This window comes from Cydia strobilella, chromosome Z, assembly GCF_947568885.1.
Source record: "Cydia strobilella chromosome Z, ilCydStro3.1, whole genome shotgun sequence".
NCBI lineage: Eukaryota > Metazoa > Arthropoda > Insecta > Lepidoptera > Tortricidae > Cydia > Cydia strobilella.
The window spans coordinates 32,472,709-32,494,271 of NC_086068.1; the positions used below are offsets into that span (position 1 = coordinate 32,472,709).

At 36.0% G+C, this 21,563-nt stretch overlaps 1 protein-coding gene and 1 long non-coding RNA gene across 2 annotated transcripts in view; one reads left to right on the forward strand and one right to left on the reverse strand.

Moving 5' to 3' along the window:
* Positions 1-21,563, forward strand: part of LOC134754373 (uncharacterized) — a 399,152-nt gene that overhangs the window by 37,057 nt on the left and 340,532 nt on the right. The gene's annotated exons all lie outside the window — the stretch shown is intronic.
* On the reverse strand, positions 8,567-12,562 carry LOC134755084 (uncharacterized). Its single transcript, XR_010129006.1, has 2 exons — positions 11,971-12,562; positions 8,567-9,578 (listed from the first exon to the last, which is right to left on the reverse strand). It is a non-coding gene; the product is annotated as an uncharacterized LOC134755084 (long non-coding RNA).

The following is a 21,563-nucleotide window of genomic DNA, read 5'->3' on the forward strand; positions in this document are numbered from 1 at the left end:
TTTGTCCTTTGAGTAGATTATGAATTTAGTGGAGGTGAAAATTATAAGAAAAATATATTAATTAATAGTTATCAGCATTGCGATACAGCGGGGAAATGCCGCCAGCATCCTTGGTACAATGCCTCAAGGGCCTATTTTAGATTTAAGCTAGTTATTAATTTCGTTTACGTAGTACCACTGTATATATCTTGTATGAAAATAAAATGTTATATTAATTAATAGTGCGTTTATAGTTTTTTTATCTCTTTAATAAATAAATAATGCCATTAATAGTTAACTTGTAAACTAAGTACTACATTTTTAGAATCGTTACCTTACTATTAAACTATTGTTTTTTTTCGAGTAGTTGGTTGATAAATAAAATAGGTAATCAATTTCAAACTATTAGTTATATATAGTCGGAACTATTTTTTTTCTGTGACATAGATTTTTCGTAAAAAACACTACTACATGCCGTTTAGCTTTTGCCTATTTCTACTAAACGGCAATTCGATTAAAATTATCTTTAAACTAAAAAATGTTTTAACAGTTCTGTAAATACAATGTAGCTTATAGCTTATGTCAATATATTTTTTAAAGAAATTGATCATTATTCAACATTTCCTGCGTAGGTAAAACAAAACAGGTGTGGCCGGCACCTAAAAACTACTTATTATGATTAAAATTTACAGCTTGTGGGTCTGCTAGAAGTACCTTAGAATTATGATGATTGGTGAGTGAGTGAGTGTGTCAGTGACCAAAGTAAGCAACTTTGACGTGCAATAATTCTTATACTACAAGTTTAAATGGAATGTTCTTGGGGATATATTAAAGCCATATTATGCCATATGTGTCACTAAATTCAGGGTTCTAGCTTTAGCCAACACAAAATTACGGGACGTTGAAAATGGCCTGAGTGGCTTTGAGAAAAGGATGGTACGGCCGTGCCTCTTTGTTTTAGCTCGACTTGGCGCTTTACACGCGCAACAGATTATCGCTCCGTCTGTGACGAGCTTAATAGTAAGTTTTTCCGTAAATAAAAATACGATAGGCCGTTAACTGGAAGAGATCCCTTAAGGGATAAGTTCGCCTTTGTACAAATGATGCGTTTTTCTCGTGTTTTATGTTTATTTTTGTACAATAAAGAGTTTTACTACTACTACTACTACTACTACTACTACGATAGGCCGTTTTGCTAGTTCTTAATCGATTAAAATTATTTTTAAACTACAAAAACAATTTATTTAACAGGTACTATACATACATACAACGTAATAGGTAATAGGGAGCTTATGTTAAATCAATTATTAATTGTTTCGAGATGGAATGGAACATTATTCAAAACGTAAAACTTAAATGACATTATAATATGTCGGTTAGATAACATTTACTTATTTATTTCTAATGAAGTTTTCTCAAACATACGTATATTATAGTATAATATATACGGATATTCAGTTCAGTTCAGTTCAGTTTATTTATTGGTAAAAAATATTTTACAGGTCACACAGGTACATTTGAAATACGACAGTTATATACAAGATTGATAAAATTGTCATTGGTCAAAGTTTTCAATTTCTTAAATAATCATTGTGCAATAGTTGTCAATACAATAATATTTTAAATAATCTCTTTCATAAAATCATCAATAGAGTAACATGTTTGGTCAAGGAGTAGGCATTTAAGTTTTTATTAAATATTGAATCGCTTTCTGTAAATTTAATATCATTAGGAATTTTGTTGTATATTTTTGGCCCGATAATACTGAGAGACTTTCGGGCCTTCGCGAGTCGTAGTAGGAGCGATTAGCATGGGCATTCTGCGGCTGTCTGCGTCGCGGGTACAGGTTTTTTTATATGCATCTAGGTTTGCTCTAACGTATTTGCATGCTTCTAATATATAAACGGCTGGCAATGTTAATATCTTATGGGTCTTAAGGTTATTTGGAGACAGGCTTGGCGCGAGTCTGGACAGGGCGAAACACGCCGATGAAAGTGAGTCGCAAATATAGCCTATATGAGAGGACCACGTTAACCCTGAGTCAATGACATAATATATCCCAAGTATTTAGTTTGTTCCACCTGTGGAACTAGAATATTATTTATTTTAATATTTAGGAGACTTCTGTTGGTGTTCCGTAACTGAAAATGAACAATGTTAGTTTTTTCTAAATTTAAAAGCATTCCATTTGCCAAAAACCATTTGTTGATATCAACCATTGCTACATTGATTTTTGATTCGAGGCTAGTGTAATTTTCAGCTACTACTATTATGCAAGTATCATCGGCATATATTACGTATTCTAGTTCGGGAGATGCCGCAGTTATATCATTTACGAGCATGAGAAATAGGTTATTTCCCATGCTCGATCCCTGTGGTACAGCACAATCTCGTCCGATTTTAAAGAAGTGATTTTTGTATTTATTTCGTTTAGCAACACTTACTTAATGTTTTCTGTTATCGTCTTAGTGAGGCTTTCTTTCAATGCCCCTATCTCCATATTCAAAAGTTGCCAAAATTTGTCAAAAGTTATTGATTCGGCATCAGTATGTACTGCGGAAGTCTTTATGGAACCATTCTCTTTCGGTGGGTTGGGCTGCTGGATTGTTAGGCTGTCAGAATATGTATCACCATAACACGAAAGGTTGATCTCTTCGCAGGACATATTGACGACCCCCGAACTTTCAGTTATATCTCTTAAAACCGCTGGGGATGCGGGTGTATCGTCATTGCGACGATGACGCGTAATGCTGTCGCAAGATGGACACTTCCAGATCTTTGTTAATTCTGTGTAATGTTCCCTAAAAAAGGCGGAGGTCATATTTAGGCATTTATAGGACATCGGACAAATAGTGCAATTCACTAGTTCTCCTCTTTCGATTTTCAAGTGACAGCCGGAGCAAATCATTTTGAATGTTGTTATCTGGAGGTTTACTTATTTTTTATTTGTTATCGCGCGCGGCGATCGGCGAGAATGACACAGACGACACAGAACACGATCCTTTCCAGCAGAGCGCACTGTGTCGCGTAGTGCTCCCGCTTCTCTTATGCGCTCGTAGCGATGAGTCACCGAGTCGACACGGACGACACAGAACCCGATCCTTTCCAACAGCGGCTCACTGTGTTGCGCTGTGTTGACTTGTGTTTGTCCGTTACCACTATTTTTAAACTTTTATCGTATATAATTCCGAAACTAAACGTCATATCATTATAGTGTTTTCTTTTTCCAGTCACATTTCACACTGGGAACACAATTTCTTCACTTTTTTCGAGTAGGGGTAACTTTTTAAACAAACTTATAATTTATTTGTCGGAGACGGTCGAACGCGAGTTGTCGCGGGCAGCTTGCGCGCACGCGTACGAGTGCGTATTATTATTACATTCATTGTAATAGACCGCAAAATACCGTGTTGCGCTCGCTAATGCGCGTCGCAACCAAATCAGCGCTCTGCAGTTATTTATTCTTTGGCCACAATAACTCCGATATTATAGCACTTTGCTTGTGCATAAGCGAACATAGTGCAAGGAAGGCACGGAGCAACGAGCGACACAGCCTCCTCGTCTCAAAGCTGGCACACGACTGCCGGGTGCCGGCCACGCCATTTTCAGGCTGCATACGCATGAAATGTGGAAAAACGTTCGATTTCTTAAGAAAATATTTTTTGATTAACAAAAGCTATGTTGCATTTGTAGAACCTGTTAAAACATTTTTGTTAGTTCAAAAATAATTTTAATCGATTAAGCCGTTTAGTAATTATAAGCAAAGTTAGCCGCAAAACGGCCTGTCGTGTTATTTTTTTCGGTGAAACTACAAATTTCAGGAGAAAAGTCAAATGTTACAATTGTTGTGCATAGAGTGAAGATACATATATATTTTTTTAATAATTTTTTGTTGACTCATTTAGAAGTTATAAGCTCTAAAAAGTAACAGTTTTTGGCCAAAAACTGCGCGAAGCGCCTTAAGAAGGAGCTCCTATGCCACCGCGTAGTTACTTGACGTTAGTTCGAGCGCTTCTATTACTAACAAAGCACTACCTGTCAGTGTCAGCGATGACTTTAGGTAGAGGAACCTTTGGATGTCAGATATCCTTCGAATTGTGAACTAGTGATAAATAAATATCTCTAAAAGTGAGCCAGTTTTCATACGTGCCGTCGAAAGAGGGAAGTGATAAAACTGGCAGTTTAATTGCTTTCATTGTTGTGTTTTGCGAAACAGTGGGACTTTGGCTTTCTGTACTATTAAATTTACTTAGTATAGACTTGGCGAGGGACTGCGCACTGAAATAACTATCTTCAAACTGTTCTCGTTGCGGTAACTGATCATCGGGATTTGATTCGTACACATTCGCTTCTATTTGAGTTTGAATATGGTTAAATTAAGTGTACAGACTCTCTGCTCCTTGTATGCGTAATTTTAAATTGATTCTACAAGGCTCGGTTAAATCGTCTAAATTATCGCTACAGCTTTGAATGTGGGTTGCGAACTTTGTGAGTCTAGCCTTTATAATGCCACGTTTTTTCGCCAATTCGCGAACGTGAGGTTCAATCGCGGCGTCACAGATGGCCCTAGATGGCGATTTATCGCGTGATTTACCATAATTTGTTACCACAATATCATCTTTTCCCATTTTGATTAGGTTTAGTATAGAAAGCTGGAGTACTCACGTGTGGACTTTAGACCCTGATGCAACTCCGCGTTGTGTGGCGGCGAAAAGGAGTTCGAGGGTACCGGTCACGCAATGATTACTCGTCACAGACTCACTGGAATTGATTAAGCACGGCATTAAGCAACTGACGGCAAAGGGTTAGGTATAGGGTGGCTGGATGTCCGTACCGAAATATGCGCGTTTAAAATCGTTGGATGTCCAGTTCTCGTCCTATAGGTATCCGCAGTTTCACCAAATTAGCGCGTCCAAGAAGAAATGTCGATGTGCGCTTTCTCTTCCAAAGGTGCTGGTTCTCAATGGCCTCTCAATTCGTACTCGACGATTGGCGAAGAAACCGTTGATGGATTTGGCGAAGAAGGATCAATATGTTCGTGACTAGGCGCTGCGTATTTTTGAGAATTCGACTTTTTCTTGGATGGTGAAATAAAATCCGAAATTTTACGTGCTTATTCTTATAATTCTAAATGCTTAATCTGCGTGTACATGATTCGAGGATATTGGGGTAGAGGGGAACAATATGTCGTGACGTATTGGTGACGAAAGCGTATATCGGGCTCCGTATTGGCCGCGATATGTATCACGCGACATACGCAACTGCGTCGCTCCGGTAAGAGATGTCGCTGTGAGTCTCGTACGGAACATGTATGAACATGATGATTTTGTGCAACAAAATGATTCCATAATTCCCATAGCTATGAACCCGATGCCCGATGAAGTTTTTGCAAGTGGAATCAGAAGCCTTAATGTCCAACAAAAAAAGCTATTAAAGCAGGTTTCGGATACAATTGAGAAAGATATCAGTTCTAATGACACTTTACAGCCTTCAATGGTATTTATCACTGGTGGTGCTGGGAGTGGAAAATCTTTCTTACTAAAATTAATTGTGGAGCACATTAAACGCTGCTATGCTCCCACGGTATAATGTTAAAACCTAATTTTGTAGAAGTAGCAGCGTTGACTGGTGTCGCAGCACGACAAATTTTAGGGAGTACACTGCACTCCGTTTTTTCCCTTCCGGTTGAAAAAGGCACTACGATGACATATCGTAAAATGAGTGGACAACTATTGGAACGGGAAAGGCGGAAGTGAAGACACATTAAATGGTTGGCAATTTCCATGGCGTCGTATGAAAATTTGCGCATGATACATTTACGGCTGCAAGAGTTTAAAGCAATAATTCTTTGTTTGGAGGTGTGCATGTATTATTATTTGGCGACATCATGCAACTACCACCAGTAAAAGGGAATTGGTACTTTGAACAACCAGCGTGGTTAAACGCAGAAGTACATTTATGGCGCCAATTCTCCTTCTGCGAACTTACCATAAACATGCGACAAAGCAGCGATAAAGAATTTGTAGATTTATTAAATAACCTTAGGTTTGGTGAGCTGACAATGCCACAATTGCAAGTATTGCAACTGCTATGTGAAAGGCGCCGGGTGGAACAGGCTGATGATTTTGCAGATGGTGCTGCAGTTAGAATTTTTCCCACTGTTAAATTAGTAGACTAGTATAATTCTAAAATGACGGATCAGCTACTTCAGGCAAGTTTTGTTTACACCTTACATGCTGTCGATGAATCGCGGGAGACTGCAACCTATGGCAAACAACCGCCATGTAACGTTATACCTGCAGACGTTAATAACTGTGGTGGTTTGTTACATGAACTAAAACTGGGCATAGGTTCTAGGGTTATGTTACGACGTAATATATCGGTCAGAGAGGGGTCTCGTTAACGGCACAATGGGGATCGTACAAAAGTTCAAATGGCCTACACTTAGTCGTGACCAGCTCGAAGTAGGAGAATTGCCGGATGCGGTTTTCATCAAATTTGATGACGAGACTATTGCTCCCAATATGAAGGATAGTGACGGTTTAGTTGCCTTAGCCCCAGTTTCAGCAACATATCAAGGAACTAAAGGCTACGGGGACATCGAGCGATTAATTCTTAGTTGGGCTGTGACTGTCCATAAATTGCAGGGCACCACATTAAATAAAGCTGTCATTAACCTTGGAAAGAAAAACTTTGCCAAAGGGCAAGTATATGTACCTTTAAGTCGAGTAAGAACTTTAGAGGGCATAGCAATATGTGAATTAGAACCAAATAAATTACTAACCAGACCACATGCCATAAAGGCGTTGCAAGAAATGGAAAGGTTAAGACGTTTATAACTTATGCGCCAAAATGGCATCAGGCCATGGCGATTTTGTGAAATTTCAAAATAATCTAATCGAGCCTAAAACAACCGATTTTTGCAGTGGAATGTTTTTATTAGGTTTATAGATATTATTAGTATTTTATTTATCGTAGGGCAATTTTATTTTACACTGTTCAATTATTAACTAGTTTACAATCTAAATCTACATCTATTAGTATAAATTATCATTACGCACTAAGGCATTTTTAATTTTTACTATTTCTTTTAAATTTTCGTCTGATGTGTGGTTTGTCGCCAGTTAAGTAGTCGGAGGCGGACTAAACGCAATGAAGTGCGTGCATTTCATTGAGGTGCGGAAACATTTTCTTCGAGAGGCCGACTCTAGTGTACATAATACCTCAATGATGCAAATATTAAGAAGTGTGTTTTCAAATTCCGAATTGCCGATGTTACTTCTTCTTGAAATATGTTAAATTTAGATACGTCTTGTATGCAATTTTATATCCTTTATAAATAAATAAATATGCTGGAACAATCTTACACAAATCGACCTAGTCCCACAGCAAGCTCATCTCGGCTGGGGCCCATTTCCCGAACGGCATTAGACTAATATTATTAATCCACGAACTGTCAAATCGTATGGGTTACCATTGGCGACGCACTCATAATATTAGCCTACCGTTAGAGAAATAGGCCCCGGGCATCGTTGACACTGACCGAACTATACTGAATGTCGGTTGCCTGTCCTTTGCTCAATATATAACGATCATGCATGAATAAAACTATGTGACTCATATTAACAACAACTGAAGGTTTAGTTATGCCGATTAGATAAACACGGTGATTTCATTAAGTGTTGTGTTACGGAAACGCGCGCTCCAGTGGGTGGTTTAGCCCTGCGAGAAATAACTGCGATTTTTCGTTGCGATTACTAGATTTTTCGGTAAGTAAATGATTTAGTTTAGATACGGGAGATTTTAGGGGTAAATAACTGCAATATTTTTGTTTTAATCAACTGTGGCGGATCTCAATTCGGTAATCTGTTTTTTACTTTTTTTTAAAGTTTGTTAACCGTGTTCTCAACCGGCTTTAAAAATAATTTTTCAACACACTTGCTCAAAACGACGTTTTTATTCCACCGATTTTTGGCTCATAATCCTAGATATTAAACAGTGTATTATTCCACTCGTGCTTTTTCATTATAATATCCGACTGAGTTAAGAAGGTAACTGATGCTAATAATATGCATGGAAAGGGAGCCTTCTTTAATTGGTCGGACTGGCGGGCACGGGCGCGCCCGACCGCCTGCGCGGTGCGCATGCCGGCCGGCCCGCCCGCGCCCGGGGCGAGGGGCGGCCGGCAGTATGACAGATGCAACACACAATACTAACTGTTTTAACTATTATAATTTGATTAATATGAAAGTTTTTTTTCTCGCACTAGTTGAAAAACGTCGTATGAAACGCGTGTGCATTGGTCATTACACACATCGGCTTTCTTATTGCGCGCTCGCTTACAGCTCGCGCGCACAATATCTCCTCGTGTGTAATGACCAACTTAGCACACTTGTATCATAATGTACTATTACAGTACATATATGATGCTACTTTCTCGCACTAGTGCGATAGTTAGCACATTACGCAACTATGTCGAAAATTTAACCCTTAAATGCATGATTTTTTGTATAACTTTTTAATAAATTGAAATAGATGTGTCATGTTGTATAAGATTGAGGGAAAAATAAAGAAAAAAATCATAGTATTTAAAAAAACATATATTTTTTCCGAAAAAGACTTGATGCATATATACATCACTATGCATTAACGTCTAAACGCTAAAGATTACATATTTAACAGTAAAATTATAATCTGCAATTTATTATTACATTTGTTCTCGTATCTCTTATTTAAATTTAAATTAGCACAAAACAAATAACTTAACGTACAACAGGTAGACTTCACCCCAAATAGCATTCTCCACCAGTCAACCTTTGGGCAAACAGAAAATTTAATAATTATATACCTATGTCTTTCCCGTTCACAGAACAATGTAGCTTTGCGAATCTGAATCCGGCCGAATGCTCATGACTAAGTTTTTCGAAATAAACCCTAAACAGGTTGAGCTACTTTTGGCAAAGTGACCCGTTTAATAATAATGAACATGTTTGAGACTCACTGGAGTTTTCTACATAATATTATTGATGGAAATATGTAAAACAGTTATTTCTTGGATTCAAACAAAGAGGCACATTACATTTTGAGCAAGACCAAGATGTTGTCCCGTTGCAACTAGGTATTTTGCACCTAAGACGAGTAGCAATCATAGGCCAGTGATCAACGCCATCTTTTCTTACATCTACGCTTGGAAGAGGATGACTAGTACCTTTTCGTTTCTTGGCTTGTAATTGTTCTTCGATGGAAGCATTACTTGGACGTCCTCTTTTGATGCCGTAAGTTAATCCAATATTGCAAAGGACATCAGCTAATTCATTGCGAAATTGACCAAGATTCGATAGTTGTTTCTGAGGAACACCCTTTGCAATGCAATTCTTCTTCATTAAGATCCAGGAATTTATTACGGCCAAGTTCAAAACGTGATAAAATAATCGTAAGTCCCATTTACGGCTCTTGACCCTGACGCTATAGCGGCCTAAATAGCTATCCATTAGGTCCACACCACCCATATGCATGTTATATTCTTTCACAATTTTTGGACAAGGTATTTCCACTCTTAGTTTTTGTTTTTTATCATAACGTGCAGTTTTTCCCATCGGCTGGGAACCAATGTAGTCAGATAAAAGCGTAACTATCTTGTTATCTTTTCATGCTGTCACCGAAAAGTCAACCCCGTCAAAGTGCGTAATCCTTTCTTCATGTGTTCCCCTTGGAACTGCTGCTTTCAACATCTCTTTTTTATCCGGTAAACGACAGTTTGGAAGTCTATTTTGCTGCACGGTACCAACGCAGTGTATTCCTTGTTTTGCCAGATGATAAATCAGAGGCAAGGAAGTGTAGAAGTTATCGAAGAATACGATGTGATTTCTCATCCTCGGAATCACCCTTGCTAAACGTAAGACCACATTGTTTGTTACTCCCAGGTCCGGCTCACCTGTTGGTCTATCTTTATTTTCTTGCCCAGAATAAATTTCAAAGCGGTATGCATAACCCATAAGACTACACAAAACGAAGAGCTTATATCCCCATTTGTGAGGTTTATTAGGTAGATATTGTTTGAGGAAGTGTGCGATTTTGGTAGAGCACATTTGCTCGTCTATAGAGAGGCGTTGGTCCACTGGTATTGATGAAAACCTTTCATTTAAATGCTCTATTACTGGTCTAATTTTATGTAATCGGTCGTGATCTGGGTGCTCTCTTGGCAAATGTTTGGTGTTATCTTTGAAATGCAGCAAACTACGTATAAGCTCAAATTTATTTACCGGCATAACGCTTTTTACAGGCTCGTAACCATATTTTTCGTACCAATACGCCCGCACACTCGGAAATCGTTGGACAGACATAAATAAAATAATGCCTATAAATTGTTGGATGTCTCTGCATGTTATATTCTGCGGACGAGCTGGGTCTTGTTGACACGAATATAGATTTGTTTCATCAGAAATTTATTGGAGAAAATCCGGAGTAAAGAAATAATTAAAACATTGATATGGCGTATCAAGATCTAGTATTTCCTTATCGGTGGATTCGGTGGTGTTGGGATGAGGTGTTATTGAAGTTTCGTCGTATGAAATATTGCCTACTTTCCAAATTAGCTTTCGTTTGTCGAAATGTGGAATATCATGTCTATCTTCAATGAGTGGCGGATCGCTATCATCCTGTTCAGTATCATCAGTATGTTCATCGTGCGTATCACGACTGTCATCAATATCGTCCTCTTCCAGTAAATCTCTCAAAATTTCTCTAGCATCGCTGTAAAATAAGTCATTATCATCATTCTCGTCATCCAACCCATCTTCAGATACATTACCATCTTCTAACGCGGCCAATAAATCTTCGATATCCCTATCTAGTAAACGTTTCGCCATCCTTAAAAAAACATGACAATAAATATATTTGCAAAACTAAAGTTAGCACTAAAATAATATAATATATGGGGCATTTCGTATGAATCTACGATATTTATTTTTAAAATTATTGGTCCTTTAAACATAATAATAGTCGAAATTCCGATGTTTCAGATTTAGTTATTCAAATAAAAAATAAAACTATTAAACTTGCCGTTTTGTATCGGTGTTTTGTTGCTCTTTTTAATAGACATTATTTTTTTAATGAAAAAAAAATGTACAAAAAACGGAAGTGAGACTTTCAAAATAATCTTTGATCAATTCGACCAATTTTTTATTTTTATTTTTTTGCACCAAAATATAGTCACAATGTTATTTAGAACACGCTAAAAGTTTAATAGTGGAATCTCAATTACTTAGATACCTAGGTTACTTTTTAGTTGGCTCAAATACTTTACGGTGGCGTTTTGGTAAAAAAAAACACTTCCAGTTTTAAAAAAAATAAAGCGGCAAAGTAAAACTTAGTAAACTAAAACTGTTTGCATCATTAGCCACCAGCAGAAATTACTAGTAGTAAACTTATTTACCTGAACATGATGAAATCTGACGAAACAACACTATTTAATCTTTGTTATTGGAAAATTGCGATAATTATATCAAATAAGGTGGATTACTTTATGTACAATAACAACGAAAAACCACTTCCAGAAAAGGTATTTTTCCAAATTATTTACTATTTTTTTATTATTTTATTATCAACATCACATAGTTATGTTTTTTGTTTACTAATTACTACATATTGTTCAATTTATTACAGGTGGTCAGTGTCAAACAATCCGTATTTAAATTGCTGCTTCCTGATTTCATGTTGTGCCAATTGTTCTACGATGTGTTACCAATTTGGGTAATAGATCACGAAAAAGAAAACTTAACTTTAAAAGGAGACCTGTGTGAATGTGGGTTCAATAATGATAACGCACATTACTATGACACGGAAAGATTTCTGCCCGATATGTTTTGCATAAGATGTGCTAGGCCTCTGTTTAATTTCCATAAGTAAAGTCGTAAATCATAGCAAATGGTTGTTTTATTTGTGTTATTGTGTAGGTATATTGGAGCATCACTCAGTGCGACATTGAATAACCTATCTTCCTAAGTAGGTACCTAATTGTAATTCCACTATGAAACTTTTAGTATAAATTTAATATTATACTATATGTACTTTAAAGGGACTTTTTACTTTATGGCCACGGATGCCAATTTATAAGAAAATTATTCTAAAACTTTTCAATGACTATACAAAGAACGAAACAATAAAGTAAATTCTAATACAACCGATTTTGCATGGTGATGTATTTACGCATCACATATAAAACACAAATTTTCGGAAAACTATACTATTATTATCAAACCTGTTAATAATATACATTACACTTACCTTTTATCCTTTTCAGAAATAAATTTTACTTGCAGTTCTTATTAATATTTATCAATAAATTTTGAACTTGTAAATTTCGCGGCAACCAGTGTAGCAACTTACGCGCCAAAGATTGAAAATATGACACTACAGAAAAAAAAACTATCAAAAGTTTATGGGTGCGTTCAGAATCTAACACGTAAACGTCACATTTATTAAATAAAAGTAATAAATGTGATTTTGGATAGCTGCATATTGAGCCACGGACCATCAAATATACGATGCATATATACATCATTATGCATTTAAGGGTTAAAGGGCCATATGTACTGTAAAACGTTGTACGATACTCGTGCAAATAAGTAATTCGCAACTCGTGTCGATTTAAAACACTCCCTACGGTCGCGTTTTTTTTATCGTCACTCGTTTCGAATTTCCTCTTTTCCGCACTTGTATCCTAAATAACTATTTTGATTGAAAATATCGTCCGGTGACAACCAAAACTCACTAATTACTAAAAAAATATTAAACGAAAATATACCTTATTTAGGTATTAATATGGTTCACTATGGCTATTAACTTGTGGTAGTAATTAGTGAGTTTTGGTTGTCACCTGACGATATATACTATACCTACTTACAGATTGGTCCCGTTTTTGTCAAAATCCAATTATGTGACGCGGGGATCCATCTTATAGGCACATGTATAATGATTTTGTATTTTCATCAACAAATCAAGCGTTTACACAAAAAAACAGACATTTAATGCAGTTGACTGCTGATGAAGACGAACGGAACAACTTTCCCTTCAACTTTTAATTTTATCAATTGTTTAGTTAGCATTGTACTCGTAATTATAATGACCCAAATAAAATAAAAATGCGAAATCGCAACTTTTGTTAAAAAAAATTATAATTTGGCGTCCAATTTTTAACCGACTTCAAGATTTCAAAGGAGGAGGTTCTCAATTCGGTTGTATGTTTATTTTTTTTAAATGTTTGTTACTCCATAACTCCGTCATTTCTGGACCGATTTTGCAAATTCTTTTTTAATACAGTTGCTCAAAAAGTGCTACCTTTCGTGGCTGTTTAGCGTGCGGAAAGTTGGTTTTCGCGAACTAGTGCTTTTTACTTTTCCATTTTTTTTTAAGTTTTTACTTGTTCCAGAAAAAGTAGGGGTCGTGTCGTATCAAAAAGTCAAAGAGCTGGCGCGGGATAGGGAAAGCTGGAAGATACTCCACCGACAAGAGAATAACTCTTAAGTTAATGATGATGATGATGATGACTTGTTCCAATTCATGACTACTTATTGATGAGTGTTAATATTAGTTTCATTTAAACGTCGTAATCAACATAAAAACCTACTGTTAATGTAAGAATACGAAAAATATGCATATTTCATATTTTATTACTTACCTCTTCTACATTATAAGTATTATAACACATTTATTTTTTAATGTTGAAAAACCGTTTTTAATAAGTTGTCTGAATGGAACGGAACGCCTGTCAAAGAAGAGGCGTATTTTCTTACTGCAAGAATGTTTTAAGTTTCCAAAGGCAACATTCGATATTGTTTTTATAAATATACGATACACAAATAATCATAAATAACGATATTTAGGTAATAATAGTACAATGTTTTAATATTTACAATTGTTTCTGTCTTATAGAACATGCATTGGAAAAAAAAAACTTTAATTTAAGTGGGTTCAATAATAATAACAAAATCTATTCTAGTCGAATAAAAGCTAGAAAAACACTTCTTCATAATGTCAATATCAATGATGTCACAGAATTAATAATATAAAAGTTTCGAATTCCGTTCCTTACTTGTTGCTTTTCTTATTTTTTCGCAACTGTATTAAAAAAAGTCGTTCGATACACGTGCGGAAATGTCATTCTTTCCGCACTAGCATCGAAATGTACTATTTTGGATTGTAAGTATATATATACAGATTGGTCCCGTTTTTGTCAAAAAGCAGTTCTGATGATGGGATCCATGAGGAATCGAAGGAACTCCTCAAATGTTAAAGGCATACATATAGTGATTTTAGTATTTTCATCAACAAATCAAGCACTTACATTTGAAGAAGTGACATTTGATGAAGTGGAACTGCTGATGATGATCAGAACGGAACTCTTCAATGACGCATAGTTCACGTTTGGCGATTTGTCCTCTTCGTTAGGTTTGTTAAGCAAGTTAGGTTTTCAAGAAACATTTTGGTCATGCTCGTGTTCTGATGATGGGATCCATGAGGAATCGAGGGAACTCCTCAATTGTGAAAGGCATACATATAGTGATTTTTGTATTTTTATCAACAAATCCAGCATTTCCATATTAAAAAGTGACATTTGATGAAGTGGAACTGCTGATGATGATCAGAATGGAACTCTTCAATGACACATTCACGTTCACATTTGGCGATTTGTTCTCTTCCTTATGGACCCAGACCCAAACTTGGACCCGGACTCGGACCCGGACCCGGGTCTGGACATGGACCCCAACTCGGACCCGGACCCGGAGCGAACTCTGACCCAAACTTGGACCCGGACAGCCGGACACGGATCCGGACTCATATCCGGACCAAGACCCGGACCCGGAAATGCTACTAGAAAAGTGGGTTAGGTGGGTGGGTGTGTTTTGAACTGCGATTCTCACAGAACAGAACTGCTATCAGAAAAGTAGGTTAGGTTAGGTTAGAGCTGTGACCCTTACAGAAACGAAATGCTATCAGAAAAGTAGGTTAGGTTAGGTTATGCTACTAGAAAAATGGGTGGGTTTTACCTCCTTTTCTACATAATTAGGCAAAAGATGCTGTCTTTTTCATTTGAGAGTGCACCATCAACAATAAGTGAACTTTCAGCGGCATCCCCCATTGAAGTCGGTTTTTTTTCTTTAAAATTATTCAAGAAAAGGTCAGTTGTAAATAATTTAAATGTCATTTTAATTAATTTAAATGTCTTTTCTGTTTTTTATAATTTTACATTTTTGATCAATAAATGTTTACCAAATTTAAATGTCATTTCAAACTGTTTTGTGAAGTCGGTTTTTTTCTATTAGACTAATGATTTTTCGTTCAGAAACACATAAGAGAAGGTGTGACCTCGTAATAATTAAATGATTTCTTTCATTTTCTTTTTTGATAAACATGCTATTAATGTAGGTAAATATTTTATTTTAGACTAGAAACAATATGTAAGCATAGAAATATTAACACGCAAAAAAATCTACTTCTAAAGATCTTTAATATTTCTTAATTGTTTAATTAAACTTTCAGATACTGTCAAATTACCCTATTACCCACAGAAGCACACTTTACGCACACTACCATAGAATAAATAATAGTACTACCATACAGAAAGGAAACTTCCTACAAAACCGAAGTTTGACAGCGGTTCAGGGTCGAATCATGCTATCCCTTTCTAATATATCGCAGTATCCCTTTCGGCTATTTAGGGTTGTCAAAATTATTCAAGTCATTATCTTATCTGTGGTCTAGCACGCAAAAGGACGTCTAGTTGTGCCAACCCTAATAATTGCTCGGAGCAATGCTGAGCCGAACGAATCAGAGTTTGACCGAAGCGAGGACTTACGCACCCCTGACACTACCTCAATTCTAATGGGGCAAGTCAGTGACCCCTAATGTTTTTTATGGTAATGTTGTTTATGGTCTAGGGACCATAAAAAAACATTAGGGGTCACTGACTTTGATATATGAGATGTGGTTGAATTCGTCAGAATAGGGTATTTGACAACATTAAAAATATATAACGAATTGCTAAAAAAGATAATAAACTAATAAAGTATATTTCACCATATTTGAATGTAAATTATGTTTATTTTTTGGAAAATAAACGAAAGAAAATTTAATATTTAATGAAATTTCATCAGGGACGTGAACGCTCTGTGATTGGTCAAGGCTCGGATGACGTCACACGCGGGTAAACATTCTTGATTGTCTTGAGTGTTTTAACTGTTTTATTTGTATTTAGTTAATTTTAGTTATTGGTCCACAGTTTTCTGATATATTCCGATTTATCCGTATATCTAGTGGCACAATATTCATAAGAATCTCAAAATGGAGCCGAAATAAGTGAAAGCTGATAGCGGCAACCTACCAGACATAGACGCATTAATGGTTGCACTTTTCTTTAAAGATAATCCGGATTACTATGCTGCGGAACTTAGAAATGTAAAAACAGCTGTGTGAGTATACGTAGAAATTGTTTAATTACGAACATTTCGATTTCTATAATACGAATACGACGACGAATGATATATGTTGACAACGAAGCAGCAGTTCGCTTGGCACATAACCCAGAGTTTCACAAGCGAATAAAGCACATTCGTATTCGACATTTCTACGTTCGAGAGCAAGTTGCTGAAGGTGCAATGGAAGTTAAGAGAATTGGCACTGCAGATCAGCCAGCTGATATTTTAACCAAGGGACTACCGCGGCCAAGATTCTTTTTCCTTTGTCATGCCCTTGGAATTGACAACGAAGCAGCAGTTCGCTTGGCACATAACCCAGAGTTTCACAAGCGAACAAAGCACATTCGTATTCGACATTTCTACGTTCGAGAGCAAGTTGCTGAAGGTGCAATGGAAGTTAAGAGAATTGGCACTGCAGATCAGCCAGCTGATATTTTAACCAAGGGACTACCGCGGCCAAGATTCTCTTTCCTTTGTCATGCCCTTGGAATAATAGTGTTTGATAAGGGAAAGTGTTAAAGGAGTTTTTATAGTTGTTAGTTATACAAACTATTTACTTGTGTCTATAAACTCACACTCGAAAGAATAATTCTGTCAATGTCTCGTATATGTCTTGTATGGAAAAATAAAATAACGTTTTCATTTTGTGCTATATTTAATTTAATCTTCTCGTAGTGATATCGATCTTTAAAACTGTGTCCCAAGGCGGACACCACTGACGCTCTGCTTATACTTACGCATGTGTTAAACAACATCACTTTACACAGTGTAGTTATTTATTTTAATATTATTTTCTAAAATTCTAAACCGGCACTTGCCTCTTGTTTCACTGTTTGACACTCTTAGCGTACGTTCAAATACTTCTGTTTTTTCGTGTGTTTTAGGTAAGTCGTGATAAAACTACAAGCATTTAAATGATAATTTAATAACGGAAATGCATTTGTAACATGATATAACGGTAACAAACATCCGAATAAAAAATATTTCGTTCAAATATTGTTGTATCCAAGTTGACAGAAATGTCACATCGAAAACGCACGTATATTTCGGTGACATCTGTCACGTTTATTCGCGTAAACGGCGTAAAGTATTTATCTAGAATAATTCTGGCTCAGTTTTCGTTGTATAGTTAGAAAGAGAGCATCTTAGGTGTGAAGTTAGGCATGTGTCGAAAACTTAACGTAAAAACGTTTGTGACTCATGGTACTAGTTGACATTTTTAGTTCTTTACGTGACCGGTAGAGGCGCTGTACAATTACTCCATACATTTTCCTTAACTTTCTCACTTTCGACTGTCATTTAGGGAACTCATGGTAGCCGTACTGAGCGCATCTCGCCATCAAACGTAACAGTTTGGCGAGAATATAAATCTTTTTTTTTTTACATGCTGATACGTCTGCGAGCGATACTCCAAATTTTATATTTACGCCACCCCAAAGGCGTGTATACATAAGGGAGGGAATGGAAAGATTTGCAAGGTTCTGGTAGGCTTCCGTAGCTCAATTGGTTACGAGCAACGCACGGATTGCGGAGGTTGCGGGTTCAAATACTTCAAATCCTGCCGGAAGTGTAACTTTTTCCATTTTTTTCCTTTAATATAAAATTTGGAGAATATAAATGTTTAGTAATTAAGGCGCTAGTAGCTATTTTTGGCCGTAAACTCTTACTTTCTAGAGTATATATCTGCTTAACGGCTCAACAAAAAATTATGAAAAAAATATATATTAATCTCCATTTTATGTAAAACATTCCTAACGTTTGACTTCTTCCCTGTGACTTATAGTTTCTCCATAAAAGGAACATTACGACAGGTCGTTTTCCGACTAACTTTGCTTATATCTCCTAAACGGTTTATTTGATTAAAGTTATTATTAACCTAAAATAAATGTTTTAACAGGCACTACGAATGCAGCGTTTCATACTGTTAAAAAATAATATTTTTTTAAAGAAATCAAATATTATTCAACATTTTGTGCGTATGCAGCTCGAAAAAAGCGTGGCCGGCAGTCTTGTGCTATCTTTGAGACGAGGAGGCTGTGTCGGTCGTCGCTCCGTGCCTTCCTTGTACTTGTATGCTTGTGCTGAGCCCAAGTGCAATAAAATTGGAGTTATTGTGGCCAAAGAAAGATAACTGCAGAAAGTTGATTTGGTTCTGACGCGCTTTAGCGCGCTTAACACGGTGTTTCGCAGCCTATTATAACGAAAATAATGATAATACTTCCACTTATGTTTGAGAAAGCTTCATTTGAAATATAAAAATAAAAGTTTTCTAACATGCGCGGATATATTGCCATTTTTACGTTTTGAATAAAGTCGATTCCAAACAAAACAATAATTAATTGATTAATATAGGCTATCAATTTACGTTGTATATAGATATTTATTTATTCATTTTTAAGATATTTTTTTTAATTGTGTTGGGAGATTGGGTAATCTCCCATTGATTGGTAGTGGTTGATGATGAAAACGAACAGTGACAAGTAAGAGTCAATTGATATTCTTTTATAAGCTAATCATAAATGAAAGTAGGCATAACCCAAATATAAACTATTTATAAATCATGACCCTTAAAATTAATTAAGCCCTTTAGTAAAAAGACCAAAACGGCCTGTCGTACTTTTTTTGGCGAAACTATAAATTAAGGCAAAAGGAAAAAGTCAAACGTACTACTTACCACCGCAACGATAATACGAGTACCTATGCTATAATGTAATAGTTTGTTCATATTTTACAAATTTTTTCTTGTTCAGATACGAATAGACCTTGCATTGCGTGGAGGTGGTAAATTATTATAATGGTAAATAATACATCTTTAATTCAGAAACTATATATATACTTACTTACTGTTACGGTCTAGTCTAGAGCGTATTTCTTCTAAATGGGTAAACAAAAAAAATTATGGTATAGGTATGAATCTTTATTTATTGTTCAACAATTGTAACATTTAATATTTTTCTTGAAATTTATAGTTTCACCGTAATAAAAAAATACAACGGGCCATTATGTGGCTAACTTTGATTGTTTTTACTTAACGGCTAAATCTTTTAAAATTATTTTTAAACTAACAATAATGTTTTAATAGCTGACGGTCTTTCCACCGCGATAGAACCGGTCGACGATTTGTTTTATTAGTATAATGAAATGGGATGCGATGACTGAAAAGATTTTTTTTTACATGTTCATGTAACCAGCTGACCTTCCACCGAGGTACAACCGGCTGACGATTTTTTTATTCACATTAGCATCTAAACTATCACCTGACAAAGTATCATGAGGGAGGCGATGTCAATTTTTTTTTGCTTGTTTCGCTGGCTGCCATTCCTCAACCCACCAACGGAGCGGCAGCTAACGTCCACGGGGGTTCATCATACATAGCCGTTAACCACTATATCGGAGTTATTGAGGCCAAAAAATAAAAACTGCAGAGCGCTGATTTGGTTGTGGCGCGCTTGTAATATAAATTTCCTACGAATGATCCCACGTAATGGTTGAGAAAACTTCGAACTTCGAAAAATAATACCAGTTTAACACTAGTAGGTAGGTAATAATTAACAAAATTTTATATGTAGGTAGACTAGGTAGTCGGTACTTAATTTTATAAGTTAACTATTAAGATAAGATAAGATAAGATACATTTATTGATAAAATTGTACAAATTTTACACGTCAATTCAGCCATACTATAATATACAATGTCAACCATATAATTATAATAAATTTATACTACGTTACAATATACAATTTGTGTTCGTAGTTCTATTGATAAAGTTCATTATTACAATTATTATATTTATTATTCGTTATTACAATTATTATATCTATATCTCAGTTATATCTCAGTTATATATTAATGGCATTATTTATATTTATTTATTACGGATAAAAAATTACTATAAAATAAACACACTGTCCGCCTCAATTTAGTACATACCAAGCTCTAGCTATAAATTTTAATCAGTTGAATTGACTTAGGTATTTATTTGTAAGAACAGATAAAACACAAATTAACTAATTGAGGACACAAATTAACTAATTAATGCATAAGGGAATATATTTTTATTATAATTCACGTCCTCCACTAAACGCATGATCTACTCATACTCAAACGACAAAATATCTGCAAAATATACACAAATACGAGTATAGCGACAACCGGGCGCCTCTGGGCTGTAGCTTGTTCTTTGAACCTCGTTGTGGTAAATTCACGTACGATCGCAGTGAGCGGCATTGTTGTAAATTAGAATATATAAATAAATTAAAAAAAAAAACCGTGGGCTTTAGGAAAGGTCTATCCTGTATGGACTGCCTAGCTCGCTTAATATCCCACATACAAGTGGGTTTTGCCAAGAACACTTGTACTCTAGCTTGTTTTTTAGACATTGAAGGTGCATATAACAATGTTTCGGTTTCTAAAGTTGTTTATATTCTAGATACCTTAGGAGTTGGGGGCAACTTTTGTAGATATTTATGGGCCTTCTTGAGCGAGAGGCATCTTCTGCTAAGAGACCCTGATGTCGGTCTTTCTATGGTGAGGTAGACAGACAAGGGCCTAGCTCAAGGGGATCCACTCTCCCCTCTTCTGTTTAACATTGCTACATATCAGATTTGTAACGACATAGTCAATGTCTCAATTTCCCAATATGCTGATGATTTACTGTTATATGTCAGGCAAAAGAACTTACTCGACAGTGTATGCTCAATGCAAGACAGTTTAAACTCAATGTTAAAAATTTTGGACAGTTTAGGACTAGAGGTCTCAGCTAGTAAGTCAAAGTTTTGCATTTTCAGCAAAGGTGATAAAAAACAACAAGTAAACCTATTAATTCGAGGACAACCGCTTTGCTCTGATAAATCTATTAAATACTTAGGTGTGTTGCTAGACCAACATCTACGATGGGGAGAGCATATTAACTATGTAGTCGAAAAAACTCAAAAATACCCTAGCATTTTGATAACTTTAGCTGGCGCGTCCTGGGGAATACATCCTAAGCACCTACGGAGGTTGTACATCTCCTTGATTAGAAGTAGACTGGATTACGCGAGTGCACTTTTTCACAATAGCGCCAACAGACACATCTATAAGCTTGAAAAAATTCAAAACCCAGCTCTA